This window comes from Megascapheus bottae, chromosome 16 (genome assembly GCF_031878675.1).
Source record: "Megascapheus bottae isolate mThoBot1 chromosome 16, mThoBot2.hap1, whole genome shotgun sequence".
Lineage (NCBI taxonomy): Eukaryota > Metazoa > Chordata > Mammalia > Rodentia > Geomyidae > Megascapheus > Megascapheus bottae.
Genome location: NC_143524.1, coordinates 6,181,971 through 6,190,941, shown reverse-complemented (window position 1 = coordinate 6,190,941; position 8,971 = coordinate 6,181,971).

Sequence of the window (8,971 nt, the reverse complement as noted above, 5' to 3'; positions counted from 1 at the left end):
CTGCCTGCCTTGGAGTGGGTGGGGACTGACTGCATTTCCTTTTCTTTCCCCTGAATATGATTTTAATTCCATAATGAAAATACTGTGTGTTTGAAGCCAGGTACTGGTGGCTCACATTTGTAATTCTAGCTACTCAGGAGGCTGAAATCTGAGGATTGAAGCCAGCCTGGCCAAGAAAGTCCATGAGACTCTGCAAATCAACCAACAAAAATTCAGAAGTGGAGCTGTGCTCCACGTAGCAGAGTACCAGCCTTGAGCCAGAAAGCTAAAGGATGGTGCCCATGCCTTGAGTACAAGCTCTTATACTAACACACACACACACACACACACACACTCAAGCAAGCATGCTCACACACATACATGTACTCACACATGGTGTTTCTTGCACAAAATGTAGGACATTCTGACAAACCAAACCAAACCAAAGCAAACCAAACATCCAGTCTGGAGCCAACCCAAGTTAGGTCCACAATTTCTAGTCCTTTCTGGCAGAGACTTGTATCTCAGACCCTGTCTTCAAGCAGTCACCTTTAGGTACATTTTCCCCTCATAGATGCCTGGTTACGGTTCTAGCATTACCAATGAGAAAAGCCAGAAGGTAAGTCACCTGCCGGGGGTCTCCCAGCCAGGAAGTATCAGGAAAAGACAGAAGAATCCTGGAGAGCCAGAATTTTCTATGAAGTTTGAGGGTTGCTCCACTCCCTTTGTGCCACCTTAGCTGTCTTTAATGGCCCAGTTCTACTTTTAGGAACCCCTGGAAACTGCCCCCTGTCCCATCTGTTGGGGGGAGGGTACTAGAGAGGGGTCCACTGAGGGCTCCCCATTTTGGCTGGGGTGAGATTTTTCCATTCTCTTCTAGGTCCTCTTCCTCCACGAAAGTGGAGATTGGATGCCCAATCTCCTATGGCTCAGGCCGGCTCTTCCCTCTGGGGTGCCAGCCAGCTCTTTCCCACCCTCCTTGCAGGGTCAGCTGGGTAACTGGACTTCCCCCCTCCCCTCTCCTTACCACCTGGGCTCAGCAGTTTTTGAAATTCTTCTCCAAGTGGCCTGAGGCAGAGCAAGATCTGGAGTCATCAAAGGAAGATTAAATTATACCCTCAAGGCAGCCATGGACTTGCTTGAGGAAGGTATTTGACTGGGAGGCTTGCGGGAGGGGGGGGGGGGGGAGGGGGGGAGTTGAGCTGCAGCCCAAGGCCTCCCCTCTGGTTCCGCTGTTCACTGGGCTTAGAAATGTTCAGGTTTCTAATTGGCTTGGGTCCTGTAGGTCTCCCCAGCATTGTTTAAAGAAGTCTGGTGACTTCCCTGAGGTCAGTGGGTGGAGCCACAGCATGTACATCCCCAATTGCCCAGCAAGGGGCCGGTGAGGGGCCCCTGCGTCCAGGCCTGGCCTCCAGCTCGTGGTGGATGTATCTGGAATCCTGGTACCTGAACCAGATTCAAGGCTATATTAGGGAATGTGTGATACACTTGTCTAACCTCGGGCAGGGAGGAGGGAATTACCTTTCCCTGTGTCTCTGGCTTTTCTTCATTAGGTAAGTGGTATTGGGGAAAAAGAAAAAAAAAGCATCGAAGAGTCCCCCCTCCCTACTTCCTTTCTGTGTACTGGTACTGGGGCTTGAACTCTAGGACTAGACACTGTCCCTGAGCTTTTTTTTGTTAAGGCAGGCATTCTACCATTTGAGTCCACGTCTTTTCTTTTGGAGTGGTTAATTAGAGATCAGAGTTTCATGGAATTTCTTGCCCCACCACCCTTCAATCCACAATCCTTAGAACTCTGCCTTCTGAGTAGCTAAGACTACAGACACCTTTGAAGGGTGCCTGCCCTTCAAAGACCTTTTATTTAAACAATATATTGGGTTCATAAGATCGCTATATAAAGCAGAGGATTGAGGAGCTGCTTTGGCTAAAGTGGGAGAGAAGGCATCTAAAAAAGTCTCCCCTTCTTTCCTTACCCCCCCAGTTGTCCTTCTGGTTGGCATCCTTTGCCCCAAGCTATCCCTGTCAGAGGCCTCTTCTGTTAGGCGATCTACCTTTTCTTACCTGATATGGATCTAAATTTAATGCATCCAACCTGGCTTTTTAAACAAAATTTGGGATATTGAAATAGTTTCCCCCTTTTCTCTTTTCACTCCCCTCCTCCCTCTTTTTCCTTCTTCTTCTTCTTCTTCTTCTTCTTCTTCTTCTTCTTCTTCTTCTTCTCCTCCTCCTCCTCCTCCTCTTCCTCCTCCTCCTCCTCCTCCTCCTCCTCCTCCTTCTTCTTCTTCTTCTTCTTCTTCTTCTTCTTCTTCTTCTTCTTCTTCTTCTTCTTCTTCTTCTTTTCCTTCTTCTTCTTCTTCTTCTTCTTCTTCTTCTTCTTCTTCTTCTTCTTCTTCTTCTTCTTCTTCTTTGTTTTATCTTTGTCTGAACTCTCAGAGTCTCCTTTAAGCTGAGCTAGGTCTGGTTCGTTTCCTTGTGCTCTGCTAGATCCTGCTAGGAGCGCATGCTTTGCTCTGAAATCATCTAGTCCAAGGTCCTCTTCTTATCTGTGAGAATGTAAGTTGTAGCTCAGCTTTCCTAGAAGAGGAGAGACTGAGAAAGGGGAATCTTACTTCATTTCTCAGGAGCCCTAGGATATCAGGAAGCCTCACTGAATTTTCTATGTTCCTATCTCTCATTCATTCATTTGTCCATCCATTAACCATCCATTCACTATCCAACCACCATTCATCCACTCATCCATCTACCTATTAGTTCATCCATCCATCCATCCAACCATCTATCCACCCATCCATCTATTCATCCATCATCTATTCACCCACCATCCATCCACCTACTCATCTATCCATCCCCCATCCACCCATCCATCCATCCAATCACCCATTTATAATTCACCCATCTATCTACTCACCTACCCACTTATCCATCCTCGATCCATCCATCCACCCACCCACCTACCCAGCCATTCATCCATCCATCATCTATCGATTCACTCAGTATCCATCCATCTCTCCATCCACCTACCCAGCCACCCATCCATCCATCTAACCCGCCATCCATCTATCCATCCACCCACCCATCCACCCACCCATCTATTCATCCACTCATCCATCTACCCGAGTGTATTATGAGCTTGTACATCTGAGGCCCCACGCTGTGGTACTTCCACTTCTCTCCAGTCTGCCCGTCAGAGCAGACAGCAGTTTAGAAACAATTATAACACAAAGAAGGGCTGATGTCAGTGCTGTATAAGATGACCAGAGTGGAGGAGCAGGAGAGAGTGTTATCTGGAGAAGGTGGCGTTAGCTCTGATGATTGGGGTAGGATAAGGTCAGCGGATGTGAGTGCACCGAAAAGAAAATGGGAGATAAAATGAGTTTGGTTAGCAGCTGTCATGAGAGTTCATTTTGATTGGAGATTTGTAGAGTGCATGTGTGGATGTGTTCATGACAGTGTTTCTAGAGATTATTAAGAGGAGAAGATGTACTGTGAATGGGGGGGGGGCATGTATCCCAGAGGCAAGGGGATAAGATGAGAAAAGAAAAAAGTTGTCCCCTTACAGGTATCCTGCCCACCACAATGTGAGCTGCTCGCTGCGCCCTCCCGACCACAATGGACTAAAATAAACCTTTCTTCTCTTTAAGTTACTTCAGTCAGGTATTTGGTCATAGTGGGAAGAAAAAGACTATAAATAAGCCCAATGTGGTGGCTCATGCATGTAATCCTAGCTATTCAGGAGGTCACGGACAGTGCCCAGGCTGTGACTTCAAGCCCTAGTACTGGTATACACACACACACACACACACACACACACACACACACACACACACACACACACATCATACCTATCTTCCCACCCTGGGATGGTGGCTTTGGTCCTAAGGGCTAGGACATCTCTCAGAAGGGCTGATGGGCCTCTAGTCTTCTCTATTTTCCTAAGAATGGAAACAAGAAAGCTCTGGAGGCTTTTGACCCACTAGGCCCCAGGAGCTGCTTGAGGCAGGCTGACTCGGTGCAGATTCTGGGTCTCTTGCTTCTTATGAAGATTCTAGCAGCTGGCTGCTAGCTGGCTGCTCTCTTCCTGTCAAGGATTTAAAGCAGGAGCTGTAGTAGCATGCTTGGGCCTGGCCTACCACTCAGAATGTCCCCTGAAAGGGGAGGGACTTAGTGAATTCTGGAAGACCAGGAACTTCCCAGTGGCTTCTCAGCCCTGCACTTCATCTCCTGCTTGTTAGAGACCCTAGATCCAGTCCCTGTTCTTGCTAACTCCAAAAGAATAGCGCCTCGTGTGGGATGGCTTCAGGATGGCCTCTGCCCCCAACCCTGATCCTCCTTCCCATCTGTGGGTTGACTTTAAAAGACTTCCTTCCCGGGAAGGGGATTCGGGAAAGAGCAGAGTACGGGTTCCAGGACGATTCCACGACCTGCTTGCCTGGTGGCCTTGGGAAGATGAAGAGGAACAAAAACCTGTTTAAACCTTAATTTCCTTACCTGTAAAATGGGACTACAAGAACCACTGGGATTTTTTTTTAAATAGAGTATATAAAGCCCAAACACAGAAAAGCACGTGGTATTTAATTTTAGGGTCTTTGTGGACAAAGAGGAGGAAGAGGGTGCTGCTGGGAGAACGGGGCGGGACACAGAGGGAAGGCCTCTGAAGTGGATGGGCACCTGGTACAGGCTTCAGCCAGCCTGTCTGTACCTTCAAGTCATCAGGTACATTGGGCCTTATTGTCACCTCAAATGACGAAGGACAGGGATCTCGATGGGCACAAGGATGATTCATGTTCCTGTCTTTGGATCCTAGCAGCTGGGCAAAGCTTAGGAAATGCAGGGAGAGTCTCCCCCTGCTGGTACACTTTGCAAACTGTCTTTCCTCAAAATGGAGTCGTCGTTTTGGGATCCTTTCTTTCTGAGAAAAATCCAGCCCAGGGTACAGATTTATGCGAAGCTTCATATCCTCTTTATCCACACCCTGCCTCCTCCCTCCCTCCTTCCTTTCCTCCCCCAAGGACAAGTGTCCGGCCTAAGGACTTGAACTCAGGCCAGTGCTGCTTAGCTACAAGCCATAGAGAGAGATAGCATGGTTCCCATGGCCTTTTGCTTATGGAAATGTCTTGCTCCAGGGTTACTGCAGTCTGTGCCGTGGGGGTGGGCGTGGGGGATGGTGAGAAGCCTGCAGCCAGTGCGTCCAGTCGGAAGGGGGCAGCGGCTGGCAGCTACCAGCTGGTGTTGCCGTGGAGATCTGCAGGCTTCGGGTTGCTAGATCTTCAGCGCTTTTAAAAATAGCTTGAAATGTGGACGTTTGTGTGAAAATTTTCCAATTGTGTAGGCGACTCCCTCCTTCCCCCCTTCTGGAATCCCTCTGCTTTCTCTGCTTGCACCAGGCAGAGGGCCTTAAGCCCCACGAAAGTGAGTTCTTACAGAGGAAGAGAGAGCCATCTTGGATTTACCCTGTCATTCCTCCCTTGCTGGACTTCAGAAAGTGATTCCTTGGGAAGATGTTTTATCCAGAACCTTCTGTAGCATGGGCTTTGTGAACCAATGGATGTGGAGGGAGGAGGGAGGATGGGAGATGGATAAGATGCATACAGCATTGCTTTGGAGGTTCATAGACCCACGGAGGGAGAAGGGCAGGGAGAAGAATCTGTGGACCGGGGGCCAAATGGCAGGCACCCAGTACACACTGTTCCATCCACTTTCATCCTCTGAGGTCTGTCAAAGCCATGTTGCTACACAATGGCAGTAGCTGGATTTGTCACCTCATGGCAATCACCCTCTCTCAGCTCTGTGTGTGTGTGTGTGTGTGTGTGTGTGTGTGTGTGTGTGTGTGATGGGGCTTGAACTCAGTGCCTAAGTGCTATTTCTGAATTCTTGCTCAAGGCCAGAACTCTACTATTTTGAGCTCCATTGCCACTTCTGGTCTGGTGGTTAACTGGAGATGAGTCCCACAGACTTTTCTGCCTGGGCTGACTTCAAGCAGGATGCTCAGATTTCAGCCTCCTGAGTAGCTAGGATGACAGGTAGAAGCCACCAGCACCTGCCTTTTGGATTGTATCTTCCCCCCAAGCTTCCTCCTTGTCCCTTGAAGTGTCAGCTTCCCTGGGAAGCCTTCCTGGGCCATGGTATTGAGAGCAGCATCTTAACTCCAATCATGCCTGATCTTCTTGTAGTATTTATGGTGTATCGTGAGCTGGCTCCGCGCCTGCCCTCTTCTGGCCCAGTGACATGGGGTGAAGATGACCCTGGCTTTGGTCTGTGTGCTGCTGTTTGAAGTCGTGGTTCAGAACTTGGTGATTTCACATTTAGCAGATGCACTGCGGCACTGTGGTGATGAAAATCTACACTGGGAACTTTAGATGGATGAATTTTAGATTAATTAATGTTTGCCAATATTGGGGCTTGAACTCAGGGCTTTAGGCTCTTATTTAGCCCCTTCCTTCCTTCCTTCCTTCCTTCCTTCCTTCCTTCTTTCTTTCCTTCCTTCCTTCTTTCCTTCCTTCATTGCTTTTTTCTGCAGGCTGGTACTCTACCACTTGAGCAATACCTCCACTTCTGGCTTTTTAGTGGTTTACTGGAGACAAGAGTCTTAAGGATTTGTGTGCATGGGCTGGCTTTGAACTGAGATCCTCAGACCTCAGCCTTCTGAGTAGCTTGGATTATAGGTGTGAGCCCAGGTCTAAACCAGAGGCTTTTAAACAATGTTACACAGGTCTCTGAGAGCTCTTCTTGTTCTAGGAGTCTATCATGGCAGAGTCTTGCTGTTACCCTTTGGGGACCCTATAAACCTCCAATCTGTTTTTAGGAAGCAGTCTCAGCACAAGGGTAATGTACCCTGGAATCCATTTACCTTTCTCACTTAAAAAATGGGCACAGTGAACTGAGAGCTGTGGCTCATACCTGTAATCCCAGCTACTTAGGCGGCAGAAATCAGGAAAATCTCCTAACCTCTTGCAAAACTTAGTGAGACCCTTATGTCAACTGCTGACCTGACATGATGGTGAGACCCTGCTGGCCTAGCTATGTAAAAATATAAACAGGAAGCTCACGGTGCAGGCTCGGCTGGGCAGAAACAAGAGACCCTATCTCCCAAATGGCTAAAGTTAAAAAGGTCTGGAGGCGTGGCTCAAGTGGTAGAGTATCTGTGCAGTAAGCCTGTGGCCCTGAGTTCAACTCTAGTACCAACCCCCAACCCCAAAGAGTAACACTCCCCCCAATCCAACAATGAAAACCAAATAAAACAACAACCCCACAGGGCTGTGAAGATGGCAGGTGGGGCTGGGAGGTTGTCAACCACATCCTGTCTGTGTGTCACTGGTTCCTGGCTGACAGTTGGAAGCCTTTCACTTTTTGGAAGAGGAGGAAAGCTTGTTTCTGGCTCTGGCTTCCCTCAGCATGGCAGAAGAGCTGAGTGACCCAACATGCGCTCTGCCTCTGGGAGAAGATGACGCAGGAGAAGAGAAGGCACCGATACTGGGGAAGAAGCTCAGAGCCTGAGAGGCTCTATCTCACTGGCCTAACCCTGCCTTGTGCTCCAATTTCCCTTCTGGGTTGGGGTAGGAGAGATGTCAGATTGGAGGTGGGGCTTGGCAGAAGCAGCTCTGTGTGTGTGTGTGTGTGTGTGTGTGTGTGTGTGTGTAGAGGGCTGTGAATGGCAGACAAACACTCTACCACTGAGTTATGTATCCCCTCTGCAACTCAAACTCAGAACTCTTTGGATCTTGATTTTTTCATCTGTGAAATGGGGACAGCAGCACCTGAATTGCATTGTCATGGCGGATAAGGGACAGCCACAGTGGCAGCCCTGTGTAACTGGCACACAGACGCTCCTTACCCACTGGTGGGTACTGCTGTGGTTGATGCTGGTGTGAGCTCGTGGAACTCAGGGCCTGGGCACTGTCCTTTAGCTTCACTTCCAATTTTTCAGTGGTTACTTGGAGATAAGAGTTTCATGGAATTTCCTGCCTGGCTGGCCTGCAATGGTGACCCTCAGATCTCAGCCTCCTGAGCAGTGAGGATTACAGGTGCAAGCCACCAGCGCTGGTATATGTGAACTTCTTTTATTTATTTATTTCCCAGTGCTGGGGCTTGATGAACTCAGGGCCTGGGCTTCTTTTGCTCAAGGCTAGCATTCTACCACTTGAGGTACAGCGCTACTTCTGGCTTTTTCTGTTTATGTGGTATTGAGGAACGAAACCCAGGCCTTCATGCATGCTAGGCAAGCACTCTACCACTAAGCCACATTCCCAGGTCCTGTATAAACTTTTTCAGGAGAGGGGATTTGTCTTTTCAGTCTGTATCTCTAGTGCACAGTACGGCGTGGGCACTGAACAACTGTTTGTCAGATGAATGAACAAGAATTTGACAGGGATAAATGTCAGTTCCTGGACTCAGATCCAAAGACGTTTGTGTGTGTGTATGCGCCTGTGTGTGTGTGTGTGTGTGTGTGTGTGTGTGTGTGTGTCGGGGGGGGGGTGAGTGTGGTTAAGGGTGGGCTCAGTCCCAGCCCATGGGAGGAAAGCAGAGGTATTTACACTGGTGGAAATTCTGATCAGCCTGAGATGACTTCAAAAACAGCTAGGGCCAGCTTGGGTGATATTACCAGAGGTCACAGGATAGAGGCCACAAGGTCTCAGGTGAGCTGCAAGACTCACAGATGAACCAGGGAATGAGACCCAAGACATACTTGTCACGGCATGGGGAAAGAAACCAGGCTGCTGGGCCTGCGGAAGAGAAGTTTATGGGGTCCATGTTGAACTCAGGGGCCCCAGCAGCTCAGTCTCCAGTACTTATTCAGAACAAACTGTTAAGAACCCTAAGCCTCAGTTTCCTTACCAGAGACACGTGCAAGACAGATGCTGGGAAGAGGTGGAAATGGAGTCCAAGCCTTACTGAGAGCAACCTCCCCGTACCACCTCGCCCAGTGTCTGGTGGTCCAGGCTGGAGGACAGCTGGTGGCCTGCGGTGCCTTTCTATCTGATGGACTGGACCATGC